General features: G+C 35.2%; 1 pseudogene; it reads right to left on the bottom strand.

Annotated features, from left to right (window-relative positions):
- Nucleotides 1-16,820, bottom strand: part of LOC100481097 — a 164,581-nt pseudogene extending 147,761 nt beyond the window's left edge.
- Nucleotides 16,821-17,748: the final 928 nt, after the last annotated feature.

The raw sequence follows: 17,748 nt of genomic DNA on the forward strand, positions 1-17,748 counted from the left end.
TACATAACTTGACCTACAGTGTATGTGAAATTGGGATATGACAATAGAATTTTAATGTTCAAAAAAATCACAGGTTATTCCCATTCTACCTTGCAATAGGGAAATGATCTTTATGATATCTCTAAAAAGTTATTATTCACTCTTTATCATAACAATATACTACATAAAGCATATATTAACATGCTTAAGTGCATACATTGTTAGTAACACAAATCTGAGCTTAAATTTCAGATATAGCTTGAACTTGGTTATATAAACATTAGTTTCTTTACTAAAATAGTAATAATAGTATATACTCATACAGCATTTTAGAGGATTAAATGACAAACTATATAAAGTACAGAACTTTAAACAATTTCTAACACATATTTAATACTACTATGACTCTTATTAGCATTTCTATGAAATGATAGAGCAGTACCTAGAGTTTCCACCATTCTTCCCAAATCTCTCAAATTAAATTAGAAAACTAATTTACAAAGAACAATATTAAATAACTGGAAATAGATGTAGCTAACATTATCAACTTACAACTTCATACCCTATTCTAAGGGACTTATGTATATTAACTCATATAGTTACTGCATACTATTGTTATGTCCATTTTACCTGTGAGAAAACTGAGGCACAAAGATATTACCAAACTCCAAAAAGTAGTAAATGGCAGAGCTAGAAACTGAACCAGCAGCTATGAGGCTCCAGTATATCTGCTCTTTATTTGTATCATATGCTGCCTCTCTAGCTATAGACAGATGACAGGTAGATTACATGGCTTACTAAAAAATATAAATGAACTAGAGAATGAGATGAAATAGATGAGAGAACAAGGGTGGGAAAGACTTGGCCAAGAAACATGAGTGTGCGACTCATCTAATATAGAGTGAAGAGTGATAACAGACCTAAACAAAGCCTTTACCAACAGAGGGGAGATTAGTAAGTAAGGTTGGGGGTAAAGAGGTAGTCAGAGAAAAGATATATAACTAGTGCTCAGAATTTCACAGTGGGGCAGATCTCATGGCTTTCACGCTTTACCTGGAATGTGTCTGTTTAATAGAGTATATAATACTAGGTTACCAAAATAAGTTACCAGCAAGTATTTGAATCATGTGATACCTTCTCTTAAGTCCGATTCCATTAATTCATCAATTTAACATTCAGTGCCTATTGTAACTAGGTATTACTGGATACACTTGAAATATAGTGATAACCTAGGCAGAGGGGTTGATTTTCTAAAATACTCTACAGTTTGTACAACTATCGGAAAAAGTCTATTCCTCCACCCTTGATCCCACTTGGTAGACATCAAATAAGTACTCAGAGGCATTCATCCAAATAGGAAAAAGGACATATTTCTGATCATTTGGAAAATGAATCTAAGGTGGGGGGTGAGTAAGACATGCAGGGAGAGTGCCAGAAATCAGTCTTTTTATGCATAAATGCCTTCAACCATCCCTTCACTTCCAGAAAGGCCCCTACAACACCTGAAAGCTCAAAGGAGACTGAGATTTTATTCATTCTCCACTCAGAGATAAGAAATTATGACACAATTAAAAATTCTCATTTCTCCCTGAAGCCTGTTCATGAAGGGCCAGTTCCCATGAGAGTGGGAGGTTATAAACCAAGAGGAAAGATACGAAAGCCATCTTACATCTCAACTCATTTATAATGCCCCAAAGATTTCTGGGGAAGGTTTTAAATACCCATACACAAAACCTGTCCACATTAAAGAGATATTACATATCCTCCGTTAAAACACTACTCAATTTTACATCATCCTTCAAAGATTTGCTATGTATTAGGAAGTATTTTAAACCTGCAAAGAATTTATAGCAGAGCAAGAGTATAATCTTGATGTGGATCAAGATTGAACTGTATCCCTGCTTGATGCAGATGTAAATAGAAGTAAGAAGTAACCTAACAGTGATAGGCATGAAAATCCCTGGGTGTTTCATTTTACTCACAGGGAAAAACAGGAGTTGTCACAACCCTGGACTGACCTGATAGAGCTGGACACTAGGGAAAGGGAGAGGAATGGTCAGGATGCCCATTTCATGCTTGACACAAGGGGAAAAACAAATTATCTCCAGCATAATTGACACTGAGCAGGACTGAAACCATGGAGAGGCTTTTCATCTTGGTAAGAGTTTGGTCATAATCAAAGCACCACTGTGGGGAGCAAAAGCATGAGAGATAGTGCCCAGAACATACCATAACCACCTCCACCATAATTCTCTAGGGGTGGCTGTGCAAGCATCTGCTAAGTATTTATTAAAGTATTCGAGTAAAGGACACTCTAGTGACATTTTTATAGCACTCACGAAGCTAAAATATAAAGCCTGTAATATTTATCTAGTGCAATTTATAAATACATTTTTTATAATCCCAAGCAATTGAGAAGCTTGGCAGCCAGTAAGCTCAATTTGAAAAAGACAGTTTTAGCTAAGAAATGCTTTTAATCATTAAAAAAGTTTACAACTTCGTATATTTGGGCTGCTTATCCAAATCATCTGAAATTTTTGCAAGTATGGCTTCCCTAAATATAAAATATTCTTCCCACTACTGCACTTTATCTTATTATAGTAGCTGGAAATGTATTTTATTTTATAAGAACAACCATTTTATCTGTACCAACGCTATGAAATAATCTTGAATTGACCCCTGTATTGAATTTATAAAATGTTTTTCATTTTTTGTAATTGATTGAAATTTTAAAATCATAGCCATGTTGAGATTTTACACCCCACAGAATTTGTGTAGAAAAAAGTTGAGAGTTCTGCAGTTTTGTTAACTCTCAGAATCTAGATCCAAATGTTAGCTTAATTAGTGAGTTTGGCAAATCTTATTATAGTTACTGTAGTAGAAAATGTCTTAAACATATGATAAGTGGGCCCAATAGATATTTTAAAATGACAAAATATCTAATATAAGAAACATTTCCATAATCTGAAAAGAATGACCCATTCTGATTTAAGCACAAATATATTCACTCATTTGTCTGTGCATTCAAGTTACATACATACATTCATTTAACAGATATTTATTGAGCAGATAAAGTGTTTTAATGTGCCCTGGATAAAAAAGGTAAAAAATAGACAGCAATTGTTCTTCTGCACTAAGTGTGGAAGAGAGAGAAACATACCCCCTGGTTGACATTCTGTGGGTTATCATTTCATACTAGCCAACAATCATGAAGTGAAAGAAAAACGCCTTTAATTCCTGATTTAGACATTTCCTACTTGTGTGGCTCTGTTTAAGTTACTCAAACTTTCTAAGTTTTAGTTTCCTCTTCTATTAGAGAAGTTTCCTCTGCTTTTAGATAGTTACAATAATATTACTTCAGGATTATAAAGATTAGATGAAATAATTTATGTAAACTATAACAATACTAGCCTAATAGTTGTTTTTATTAATTTATGCACAATGAGAAATCCAGTAGTACAGTGGTCAATTTGAATGTAGTGATTATTCTGCTCAATTATACCACTATTACCATGGAATAAAAATATACACATTTATTGCTACTTCATTGTTTTGCTTCCCATACTACAAAAAATTAAAGATTGATAAGCACTATAAAAAGCTAAAATTAAAGTAACAGCTAATTGAAAAATTAACACATTTTATACGTGAAACATTAAACACTCTGGAAAAGACAAGCTGGGTCCGTACACAAGATAGTACAAGTTATCTGTGGCTGACGTTGTTCATTAGAGTTTATGGCTCTGGAATCCTTTCACATCACACTCCTTTTCGTATACACTGATCTTATAATGATGCAGTGGTCTTTATAATTGAAAGAAATTGTAATTCCTTGGGTGGTACCATAATTGGAAGAAAAAGTACATATAAAGTCACAAAACATTTTCCTCACCTTTTTGTTGTAAGAATGATATTTAAACTAGTCCCATTTATGTGTCGAGCATCTGATTTCCTTTTCTTACTGACATAGGTGAATATATTTGGGTTTATTTCTGCTTCTTCACATGTATTCACTTACACGTAATGATTTATAGCCTAAGATTAAAAACATGTTATATTTCATGTCATGAAACTATTATTCTTAAAGTTAAAAACATCTATTCTTTCATACTATTTTTCGATGAAACATCAATTTCTATCAATTTCTAAAAAACAACAACAACAACAACCTAGTAAGATAGATAAAATAAAGACCCCTAAAAGGGGATCAAGGAGGGACAAAAAAGAATAATGACAGCAGTAAGAATCCCCTTGATGATGAAGGAAATAAGTGGAAGGTGAGCATAGCTGGGTACTTGCTTGGACAGCTTTTGTTGTCTCTTAAGAGCTGGAATCTGAGAGTACTTAGAGGTTGATCACCATCGCTACAGAAAACACATTTTTGCAAAGCGCTAGGATTTCCTAAGCACCATGCAGCATAGAATTACGTCTTGAAAATGTTAATTTTTATTAGGTTATAAGTCACTGAAACCAATAAACTTGGTGGGAGATGACACACTTAGCTCACTAATCCAAGGAAATACTGCACAAACCAAGCTTCAAACCTCTGTGTTCATATCTCTATTCAAGATTTCGGATTACCAGGAACCAGGCTGAAGGAGGTTGTAGCAGGAGTTTTCTGCTGGGTCATTCTTATATCTTGTTGTAACTTGGGGGTGGGTCCCATTAACATGTGGCTGCCGGAGGCACCAGGAGTGTTTTTCTAGGGAAGAAAGGGAATTGTTAAACACCTAGACGCTGTCCTAAATGGCAGTTACTATAGAACTGGCAGTGTTTAATCAATTGATCAATTTTACCATCTTCAGACCAAGAGGCAAGAATAAGAAAAGTTGGTGCATACAGAAAAATAACTTCCTCTCTGTAACTCAGATCCCATGTATTCCCAGAATGTATGCACATGAAGTTCTACTCAAGTACTGAAATAGCTATAAATATTTGGTACGTATATTAGGGTACTGGTTAGGCTGCTTTAAACAGGGGTGATATATACTAGTCACTTCAATTAAATAGTAGTTTATTTCTAATGTTATAGTTTTATTTCTTTTATTTTTTCTTTTATTTTTAAAATTTTTTTGGAGAGAGAGAAGCTGAGCCCAACATGGGGTTCAATCTCATGACCCTGAGGTCATGATCTGAGTTGAAATCAAGAGTCAGATGCTTAACCCACTGAGCCACCCAGACTCCCCATTACAGTATTATTTCTAATGGTAGAGTACAACGGTAAGTGACCCAGACATATTAGAGTAGCACTGTCATCCTCAGTGTATGACTTCCATGTCTGGATCCAAACAAGCTACTCCTTTTTTTATCACCTGACAACCAAGAAGATGGGAGAAAGGAATTAAGAAGTGCATGCTTATTCCTTTTAAGGAGATCTGATGATGGCTGAAAGCACTTCTGTTCATTTCTCCTGATCAAAACTTAATAAAATGTCCACACCTAAAATGCATGAGAAGCTGAAAAACTGTGTCTAATTTGGTCAACAATGTGGCCCGTTTATAACTATTATTATGGAAAAATGGAAGACTGGGTGTTGATGACAACAAACAATCTGTCACAAAACTTTAAAGAAGCTCAGAAATGAGGCCGGCAAAATAAATTAAGAATTGAAATTGTAACAAAGACATAACAAGGTCAGAACTATGAAAACTTAATAATTCTCAAATAACCAAAGTGGCATGGGATTTTCCAAAAACAGAGCCCCCAAGTTACAGCCAGAGATTTTAAGCATTTGTTGAATCCCAAATTCCTACAGTGAACGTAAAAATGTCTCAAGTTTCTTTTGACTCTGAAAAAAAGTAAAAAAAAAAAAAAAAAGCACAACATATGATTTTGATCTATTTTGATGCTTACAGCAAAAGCACATGAATATAATAGTTACAATACAGATCCAGCTTTTTTTAAATACTTACGTTTTTGAATTTTGGTTTTAAATTATAATATTTCCTAAAGTTTATTATTATAGGAGTGATTTTTATTTTTATTAAAAACTACTGATAGTATTTTAAGTTTCATCAAGGAGAATTCAAGATTAATGCGTTAACTAGGCCTTTACGCCCATATAGATCCTCCCCATCTAGTGGCAGCTTCTTGAATTACATGGGGTGTCCTTTAAGAAAAGCAACATTCAAACCATGCAGTATGCAAAATATAATTCTTCTTGAGTTATATTTATTTATCATAGAATCTTATCAGACACTTCTGGAAATAGAAGTGCCATATGTCTCATTGGTTAAATGGCAATAGATAATTTTCTTTTGGAGTTACCTATTTGTACGTGCATGCATATGATAACTGTCCACATTAAAGAAAATATGACCAGGTATTTCAATCATATATTAAAAACCAAATATTACACAATGGATATAGAGTGTTATCTCTAAGACACCTCTGATATTCCAATCAGATGTGACTACTGGAGACAATAATCAACAAAGATTATCCACACAGGACAAAAACAAGGAAAATTTAATTGGCTGGGTGAAATACTGGATCCACTTATGTATTTGATTATTTACTTATGTCATTAAATTAAATATATATTGATTGTATTTTATGCATATACTCACAATAATTCATTTTGTTTTATGGTTTAAAATCAAATTCCATCTTTATGTACTTACTGTTCAAATTGTTCCAGCTTTGATTACGAGGAGTTTCGCATGGTTGTCTTCTGCATTCTATCAACAGGTATCCATTTTTATTAAGATTTTCCATACTTTCTGGCCAATATATTTGAAGATAATATTATATTTTCCCTGCCTGAGCCCTGGAATCAACTAGTTCTTAAAAAAATCCATGGTTCCTTTTATTGGAGAATGGTGTTTAAAACCAAAATCTGGGAGCAAGATATGCTCATTATTGGGAGTCATTGCCTCTATGTGCTTTCAGTGGACCTAGCCAGGAAATGTATGCATGTACACTAAGCATAAACACACATCTATACTTCTTTATCTACCTGCCTTCCTATCTATCTACCTACCTATCCATCTATTCATGAGAAACATAATTACTAACTAGATTACAGCATTTATGTTCAGTGCTTTTTGTAATTAGGTTTCCAGTCAAGATACCGGTTTCCAAAGTTAATAAAGTTATTTATTTTCTTCCCCATCTACTTCAATATGGTTTTGTTTTTACCTTTTAATCCTGTTAGGTTTATTTTTTAGTGTTCATATTCTGTTTTTATTCTCCCCATATCCTGGTTGGTTTTGTTTGTTTATTTGGAAAGATACAAAGAATTATGAGATGCATTGCTATGGTTCTAAGATTCAGAGCCGTACAAAATGATATACTCAGAGAAATGTCACTTCCTCCTCATTGCTATTACCCTGATCTTTTTTTTTTGTTTNTACTTCAATATGGTTTTGTTTTTACCTTTTAATCCTGTTAGGTTTATTTTTTAGTGTTCATATTCTGTTTTTATTCTCCCCATATCCTGGTTGGTTTTGTTTGTTTATTTGGAAAGATACAAAGAATTATGAGATGCATTGCTATGGTTCTAAGATTCAGAGCCGTACAAAATGATATACTCAGAGAAATGTCACTTCCTCCTCATTGCTATTACCCTGATCTTATCTCCTTTTTTTAAAATCCTTTTCATACAACTTCTAATNATCCCATAACGCCGGGATCACGTCCTGAGCCGAAGGCAGACGCTTAACCGCTGTGCCACCCAGGTGCCCCAACTATTACCCTGATCTTATCTCCTTTTTTTAAAATCCTTTTCATACAACTTCTAATAGAGTGTACATATAGAAATCACCTGAAATGTCCATTGCTTTAAAGAAAATTTATACTTTCAGTTCTTATATAATATATATTATACACACACATACACTTACAGAGAGAGAAAGAGCTCCTGTACATTTATTTCATCTCAAATTCACCACGGTTTGTACTTTCGTGTTTTCAAATGAGCAAGCTGATCAGAATAGTTGGTAACAAAAAGTGTGAGTCTGTTTTACCTGAACAGTCTAGGGCTTGGTGAAAACAAACCCAAAGCCACAGTAGAAGTATATCCTAAATGTTTCATAAGACATATTTACCATTACAATAGTTTGTTGCTTATCTGAAATTTAAATTTAACTAGGTGTTCTGCATTTTATGTGATAGCCCTATCTGAGCAGGGCAGAACTGGATCAGGTCAGAAGGTGACATTTCATGCAAACCTAAAGGTACAGATTAAGAGTCAAGGGTTCTACACAAACAGGGAGCTTGAACACATTCTAATGAATATATGCATGGAAGTTGTTTTCTTTTATTGCTATAAACTCATAAATATCTTAAAGTTTCAACATAGTTTCTGGCAAAGCCTATGAAAATCCAGGAGTCAGGGGAAGCCTCCCTGAATGGTTCCTATCACTGCCCATATGCTTTGTAGTAAGACCGGGCTCAAACATCAGGAACAATTATGAGAGGCAGTGTGGAAGCTGCTTTAGTTGCCTACAGGGTTTGGAGTTAGGGAGAAAAAAAGCAGTGTCTAGCACTGGTAAACAGAGGATTGAGTTGCTGGTCTCAGTCCCTTTCCACTGTAGAGAAAAGGGTTCAGGGTATAAAAAGTTTCAGAATCAGAAAAACCTTGCTTGGTTGGATCTTTAAACTGAAATTTAGGAAAAGAAAGAACAGGATCCAGGCACATATTCTTAAAGGACTTTTTCTTTGATTTTTTCCATTTGGAATTTTTTTGGTGATTGTTTTGGTATTACTATCAGAATCATATTCAGAGAAAAAAATTATCTACCACTTGAGAAAGGAAGAGAATAGCTACAAAAACGGTATAGGAATAGTGAGCGGTATGAGTAAAAGTCATAAAATAGGATAATTTTCAGAGGGCAACAAAAGTTGCTATCTTCTGTATTCATCCCTCAATTATATTTTTCCACTAGAGCTTGTGTTATAGTACAAATGGAAAAATATTACTAAGTGCATGCATTTGTTGTCCTAGTTTATGAAAGATCATCAGTGTTTTCAAATTCTGCATAAGTAAAAGTAAATTATTTAACCAAATTGTGTTGGGAAATAGCAAAGAAAAAAGGAACATAATTATGTTTAATGTATTCTCCAAGGTAAAGCATGGTAATCTGTTTCTTGTACTTGTAGTACATAGGGGTATTTCTAATAGGTTTTCTTCTAGATATGTATCTGCCAATCTCCAACTCACTAACACTAGTTATTAATATTTGATATGGAAGCAAAAGCTTGAATCTGTAACATAATTTAAACCAGATATTAGCCAGTATTTATACATTTCACAAAGTATCGGCCGTATGTAAAAGCGCAGTACATACAGTGCTGCGCAAACTGACCAGGACTAAAGGGTCTTACTAACAACGGAGAAAACTATAATACATAATCCCAAGATCTTTAAAAATGCTCATCAAAACATAAAAAACTTCTTAAAAATAGTAAAACTAATATTTATTTTGTACACTGTAAAACAGTGGAATCATGAAGAATTAGAGTGTTTTTATTTCTCTGTAAAAAACACATCAGGAGTCTGAACAGTGCTTCCTTCTTCTCATGTATCTTACGATATGGAGCAAGTATCTTTTCTATGACTTGGAGAACTGCCTTCCTCCTAAGTTTTGATCAACTTCCAGGGTTTATCCTTTCTACTTTCAATGTCATGAAATATCTCCAAATTTCCTTAAATGTGAAGTTTTTGGCCAGTGTCAGTTCCTCTGAGACACTTTGATCCTTTTCATCACAAACACTTCCCTCATTTACACTGATGAATTTGCCTCACTAAATTCTCTTAGAGGCTCTCTCAAGCTTTTCTAGAATTTCATTTACACAAGATTCTAACTCTACTTCCAGCGTTACCACTTTTTGTTTCTTTGCTGCATTTTTATCTTTTGATTATCCATCTTTGTAAAATGTCATCTGAGTTTATCAGGGAGTACAAAGAGGCCATGTGACTATAGTTTTGCTTTCTGTGTGTGACCTGAATAACGCACACACACTGGCCAATCTCTGAGAGACCCTGAAAGAAGTGACGTGATTGGTCGCTGATTCTGATGTGCAACAATTATTTCCATGGAGATTTGTTGGCTGAGGAGGTAGGAGCAAAGTTGGTACTTTACTTGATGACTCACAGTTAATACACTGTAGTAACTGAAATTTGAATCATGTTGTCAATGGTCTGGGGTTAGTTAACTCAAGTGTGGTGAATGAAATTTGTTCATCTCAAAACTGGAAAGCTAGGATTGTATCTACTGCAACCAGAATTAGGCTGGTTGTTAAATTTAGTTGGCAGTGAAGGCTTCTCTCATTGATCAGGGGCTCAGCAGAGTTAACAACAAAAGGCTAACTTAGAAAGGACTTAGCTTTGCCATAAGCCTCAAAAGCACCCCCAAGCACACACCAGTACCCAAACAATTACAAAATATAAGTGAAAATAGCATGCTTATTATGTAAACACGACTTCAAGACCAGTGCCCTTGTTGCTCTGACCATATAGACACACATAATCTTCTCGTTTACAGATATTCCACTATATCAGATGCTATCTATCAGTGATTAAGCCCAGGATAGAAAAAAATTACTTTATAGAGACCAGAATTCAACTGGAACTTTGAGTTCATCAGTGTCTCAATAATCAGCAAACAATGCTTCTACTTTCTCTCCACAAAACTGTTGGCCTATGAGTCTGCCAGCTCATGTCCCTTATTATTGTCATTATCCATAATTATCGGCATAATTTGGCATAATATATAATCCCATCATACCATATTGCACTTTGGTCCTATAGAGATCACATCCATTCCTCCAACTCAGAATTGTTCCTTACCTATCTGAGCCCTCATGCTCTGTCACATGGGCTCTCTATTCTAAAATACTAAGGAATTTGCCAAATTGTGTGTGAATAATATGTTCACATTATATACAACCATAGTTATGTACATTTCTTCTACCAGTTCATTCTCCTTCCATGAGGAAAATAACAAATAACTTAAAAATGAAAAAAATATATACATATTCATATATAAAATAACTTATTTATATATAGTGTATTTTATATATAAAATATATATAATATTATGTATATTCTGAAAATGTATAGAGAATTTACAAAGCCTGAAAGAAAGTTCTTAGCAAAAAACAAGTTTTAATGGAGGAGAGATAAAAGACATCTTTCCCCCAAACCATGGATCCTTTAAATTTTTTTTTCCATGAAAACAAGAAAATGTGTTTTGTCTTGTGGCAGATACTAAAAACTCTGTGGTTCTGATCTATAGGAAAAGAAAGCCTTAAAAAACTTATTCTCAGTAGTCAGGAGCTAATGTTAAATTCCTTTATCTGACATTACCAGAGTTCAAAGATTGTTGTAAATGTCAGTAATCAAATCTACAAAGGATGTCTCTGAGGATGGGATTAGGAACCAAACACATCCTGAAGCCAACAGTTAACCTCAAATTATCCTTTTATACTCCAGCAAAACATCAAGGAGATTAGAATCAAGGAAAAACCACGCTAATTGATACTTACTAATAAAGGTCAGCCACAAGAAGTAATTAGACCTCTACGAAAGCCCAGGGGGCCTAATCCTCTGCCTGTGTTGCAGTCTCCAACTGGAAGCTTTTAGAAGACACTGCCTCACTGTGAGTGAGGGGCATCCACAGGCCGTGATAACATGAAAGTGTTGAAGATTAGCAAAGCCAGGCATTAGGATATGGAATTGGAGGAGAAGCAAATAGGACATAAGAGGAAAGAATCAGCAAGTACACCAGAGTATCATTTTCAAGTTAAGATCAAGTGAGGAGTTAAATCTCAATGTCATAGTCAGATGGGAACAGACAAAATTTTAGAACCAAATGACTCATTTGGAGTGAAGAATTTTCAGTTAACATGCTGAGCCATGTAATCATGAGAGAACCATCTGACCAAAGTTTGTATATTAAGCCACAAGACTTGAGCTAGTGTTAGATGTCTAGAGCATGTATTTTCCCACAGCATGTCTCTTCTAAAGACTTATGATTCATACTCTTTACCTTTCTTTCTTTTCCCTCAAATTAAAAGCATGTTATAAGGGGCGCCTGGTTGGCACAGCGGTTAAGCGTCTGCCTTCGGCTCAGGGCGTGATCCCGGTGTTCTGGAATCGAGCCCCACATCAGGTTCCTCTGCTATGAGCCTGCTTCTTCCTCTCCCACTCCCCCTGCTTGTGTTCCCTCTCTCGCTGGCTGTCTCTATCTCTGTCAAATAAATAAATAAAATCTTAAAAAAAAAAGCATGTTATAAAATACAGCATATAAANTGTGTTCCCTCTCTCGCTGGCTGTCTCTATCTCTGTCAAATAAATAAATAAAATCTTAAAAAAAAAAAGCATGTTATAAAATACAGCATATAAAAGTACGCTCTGATCACCAACAGTTTTGGAAACACTTTGCCCTTGGGCAGTGCAATATTTGATTTCCAAAGACAGTGCCTCCATGAATTCAGAGGCTCTCTGGTGGACATTTAGTTATGAAAATTATTTAGTTTCCTCACATTCTTGGGTATTTGTAGTTAAATAAGGTCTAACTAGTTTATTCTATGTGGCCATAGTGAAATTTTCACTTCACTCAAGTAACATAGATCATTACCCTTCCTTCCTTCAGTCTTTCATTCAAAGATAATTATTGATGACCTACAATGTGGCAAGAGCTTTATTTTCTATTTATTAGAAATACAAATATAAATAAGAAAGTTCCTACTTTTAAGAGTTTAGATTCCAGAGAATCTTAAAAGATGGCAGGGAGATGGAAGCTGAAGATTCCAGATCTACTTTTGATTGTATTAAAGTATATACTCAAATATTTATTCTTTCTAGAGAGGCAATTCCAGTAGAAGTTGGTAAATATCCTTAGCTTCATACAGGCAGAAACTTTTTGCAAATCGTGTCAATCAGCACATAGCATTATTAGATATGGGGTTAAAAGAAGATAGTGTTCAGAATATTGTGGACTGTACAAAATTGTCTGGGGTGGTTAATGATCTTCACAATTGCAGTATATGGTAATGATATTGTAGAATATCAGGGTTGGCATTATTTTATTTGTATTTATTTTTTGTATTTTTGTGTGTATATTTATGTGACTATCTATATATGTATTATATTTTGTAATGTATTTTGTTCATTTTATTCAAATTTCTTATAGTCTACTTACTTAGTGGATGTAAGTTTCCAATGTCAAAAAGAAGGTAGTCATTTTTTCCGTTTTATTCTTTGCCATATTTCTAATACTTGCAATTTAATAGATGCACAATAAGTATTTGTTGACTATTGTTTCATGTAACAGTAGGAGTAGGGGGTCTATTACCGGATTTTTCCTACCCTCTACTTGGCGATGCTATATTCAGAGAAGTGCATCTTTTGATTTGACACCACTTATTTTATTAGCCCATGGAAAATTACCGTGCCTCCAATAGCCATATGGGATATAAACATGAAGGAAAATACACCATTTTGTGGAGAGATTAAAATTTTATTGTGTTATTATTGTTTGATGATGACAGTTATCCTATACAGAAGTGTTTTTTGCAATGAGAGACATGTGCATAAGTTTGACATGCATTAAATACTGAAACACATAGACAAAAATTATCCAATCATCTATCAATCTTCTGATTAAATCAAAGATAATGTCAGTGTGCTGTTATTAATCCTTTTGTACCTCATTTATACTTGCTAATCTCCTTTTTTCAAAGATTTTATTTATTTAATTTGAGAGAGAGAGAACATGAGCAGGAGAAGGGACACAGAGAGAAGCAGACTCATTGCTGCTCAGAAAGCCTGATGGAGGGCTTGATCCCAGAGCCCTGTAATCATGACCTGAGCTGACTGAGCCACCCAGGCACCCCGCTAATCTGTTAATCTCCTTTTATGGAAGAGAAAGCAAGCTTTGCTATTACAGCATTTGTTAGGCAATGATATTTGACTGGAATTTTAAAATCTTGTTTGCTTTGAATTTATTTTGCATAGAGACCTTCTATTATAGTAAGTGATAATGTTTTAAAAATAATGATACAAAGTTTTAAAAAAATATGTTTAAAAAAGTTGATTTAGTCAAAACTAAACAGTCTGACAGGAAGTAATTGCATGTGGTTAAAGTTGTAAAGATGATATGAAAAAAGACTGAAATTTGGAAAACACCAATTGAAGTCCAAGGAGATAGAATTGGTTCATTATTTGCTTGAAGCATAGCGGAGATATCAATACCAGAGTTTGACCTGACCTTAGAATCAAGGTCTTCATAATGGTGTGTCAAGATCACAAAGAGATCGTCCTAGAGGGGAATTTCTAATTCCTCTTCCCCAATCTCTGCAACTCACATGGCTTGCTCAAACAAAAAATTTATTGTCTTCAACTTTCTTAAGATTTTCTTATCTTGATTGCCTGTCTAGTCTGATCTGTGACCATTGTGATTGTCTACCGGTTTTCATCCTTCAATTCTGACTCTGAGACCAATACATTCTAACTTGCTCCTGAACTCCAGCTTTACTATAATTTTTCCACATCTTTGTAATGCCTTGGACTAATTTCCTCCGAAGGATAATACAGGTCCTGTGTTTTCAAACATACTACATTCTGCCTAGGGGGAGCTCTTCACTCTACATTTATAAAGATGCAAACAGGGAGACAATTCTAACTGTTATGTTATATACCTCTCTTCAGAAATGGATTTACCCTGACAGCAATGAAATCTAAGTATCACCAGTGAAGACAGCTTTCAAAGCCATGTACCTAATTGTTTTCCAGAATTTTCTGTTCTTTTCTAATAAGAGAGCAAGCAACATTACATAAACTTCAGGCCACATAAAATGTGGATTGATGCCAGCTTCAACTATAACAATAAGAACGATTTAGGCATTTCTGAAGTTAATGTATAAGAATATATCAACTATACTTCAAATAAATAAATGAGTAAATAAATACAGACTTTAAAAAGAATGATTCAGGCATATTAGTAAAATAACAAAACATTTGTAAAGAAACAATGGGGACAATTATAGCTTGAACACTGAGGATTGAAAGTACCTACCCTCTCACAAAGCATATTTTCTGTAATAACGTGATTAGTCCATTACCTTCACTAGCATAATTTTACTATTCTATAAGACTCTTATCCAGGCAAACATACTTATTGTTTATTAGAGGAACTTCATGAAAGACCCATAAATGCTTCAATATAAACCATCAACAGTTTATATCATTAAGATTCTTTGAACCCTCAGCCCCAAAAGCCTTACTTTGCTGTTACTACCAATCTTAGACTGATATATCCTGATTCTTACACAATCCTAATCAATCTCCCTCACTCTTCACATTGAAATACTACCTTAAATCAAATTATAAATACTCAGTAAAGTAGAATCTTGCCTACCCTTTATGGGACATTTGCCCAGTTCTGTTGAGATGTTTTTCTCCCTTACTATAGTAAGCGATGAACTCAAATCTTTTTTTTTTTCCAAATCTGTCTTATGAACAGNAAGCAACATTACATAAACTTCAGGCCACATAATCACTGTGTTGGTGATATTTGGGAAACCAGCATACAACAGCTTACAAGCCCTTTTATGTATACATATACCTGTAAATAATCATTTTAGCTGTAAACTTCTCTAAGTTATGGCCATATCAATGATTAAAAATATATATAATTTGATAATAGAATATATACACAATGATAAGAAAATATATATAAATTTATATATATAAATATAAACAGATAAGTCCAACCTGGTGGTATCCATGGTTACCTTCTTTGAGTTTTTTCATCATCCTTTGGAAGATAGAAATCAGAATTTTAACATTTAAGCACTGAATCTGAATTTTCTACAATTTTTAAAATTCCTTCTGAAAATATGTGGTCTTCTGAAAGTAACATTTGGTTATTTTCTATGGGAAACAAATGGAGCTGAATGAATTTTTGGAATTGATTAAATGTGATTATGTGCAGTATTTCCTTTTTTTTCATCAGATCTCAAGTAAGAGTCTTAAATGACTGAGTTTTAATCCCAGAGATAGGCGAGACAGAAGGTTAAGTAAAGAATTCTCTGGTCCCCATTTTCAGTTTATTCAATCTAGTTTCTAAATATTTGTGATTCCTTCTCCTTATTTTCCCTATCAAATGCAATGCTAGTTGCAATGACAATGGCTCAAGTCTGCATAAAAGGAAGAGGAGGCAGCATGATGACACTACAAAAATAATTATTTATTATTTGAAAATAATTCATTCATCTTCATTGCCACAGAGACAGAGCAGAATCCCTTCAACCCATTTCACTTTTGCAGCCACAATATACTGCTGCTTCTTTTCCACTCTTGTTGGCCCTGATGTTTGTTTAAACCAATTTCATTTTTGCAACAGTGTGTTTGATAATTACATGGGGAGGTAAGAAAGATGATGCATGAAAATCGAGGACACTGCATTTAAGTAGCTTCCTCGGGGATGCATGCAAGAGTAATAATCTTGGTAATAGTTCATATTTGTGATATTTGCTTTCAAGATTGGACATAATATATTACCAGAGAGGTAGAAAGAAAAGACCGATAAAGGGTAAGGATCAATTTGTTGGAGAAAATGAGAAATGTGAAGAATCTCAGGTTATGTCAAAAAATACATCCTGAATCTTCTATTGGCAGCTCTTTATAAGCTAACCATTTACTTTTGACCTTTCCTGAGAGGAGATATGTAATCTGTGCTTAAAGAAATGTGGAGGCTGGCATCCTCCTGGCTGACCTGCACGTACAGCTGGGCAAGCACAGCCTGGCCTCGTCCACCTGAGAGCTGTTTCAAATGTGACTGCGAGGGGCGGGCATCTTTGGATTTAGAATGCACAACACAGGGATCAAACATGATATCTATTCACGTGATGGCACTGACCCTGCTGACACCCATGGGACCATTCTTGAGTGCTCCAAGTTTAGCAACACAGAGGTGTTCCAGGCAGTGCAGGTGCACCTGGGCTGCCTTGGTCAACCTCATCATCACCCTGCAGTGTGTGCCCCAGTTCGACTTGCAGGAGATCTCCCTCCCCTCAATCCTGAAAGAGGTTCTTGACAACCTGGACAGCCACCTGAGGAAATCTGAATTCTTCCACTTCCTTTGGTTCTCGCAGTGAGAACGTCAGCATCATCTACTGGGACCACACCAAAAAGTCCCCCTTCTCTTCAGCCAACTGGTTTTGGGACTATGCCATCAAATTCTATTTACTGAAGTTCTTTCTCTGGATCAGTTCCTTCTGCTGGGCCTTTGTCGGCTGGATCAATCGCTTCTTCTTCTAGCTCCTGTTCATCAGGAAGGAGAGTAGCAACGTCAGCCACAAGATTTTCACCCACGAGTGCTGCTTCAAGCAGCATGTCCAGGACAGGGCCATCCCCAGATAGAAGACCAAGGAGATCCTGATGGAACTGAAAGCCATCCTGGAGACCTACCCCAAGATGATGGCTCACTACCCTGTAGAGGCGCTTCATCTCCGGGGGATGATATCTTGCTGAGTTCCTGTTTCCAGAGGGACAGCTGCTACATGAACATCATTATGTGCAGACCCTATGGCAAGGAAGTATCACAGCTGGACTACTGTCTGGCCTAGGAGACCATCAGGAAGACAGTGAGGGGCAAGCCCCATTGGGCTAAGGCCCACAAATCTGCCTGGAGGGACTTAGAAAATGTATCTAGCCTCTTCGTAGTTCTGTGCCATCTGAGAAAGCTGAGATGTTCCTGAATGGTATATGAAGGTGTTCTACTGAAGAAGAAACCAAAAATAAATTGAGCCTGCCCCATT

The sequence above is a fragment of the Ailuropoda melanoleuca genome, chromosome 1 (assembly GCF_002007445.2).
Source record: "Ailuropoda melanoleuca isolate Jingjing chromosome 1, ASM200744v2, whole genome shotgun sequence".
Taxonomy (NCBI): Eukaryota; Metazoa; Chordata; class Mammalia; order Carnivora; family Ursidae; genus Ailuropoda; species Ailuropoda melanoleuca.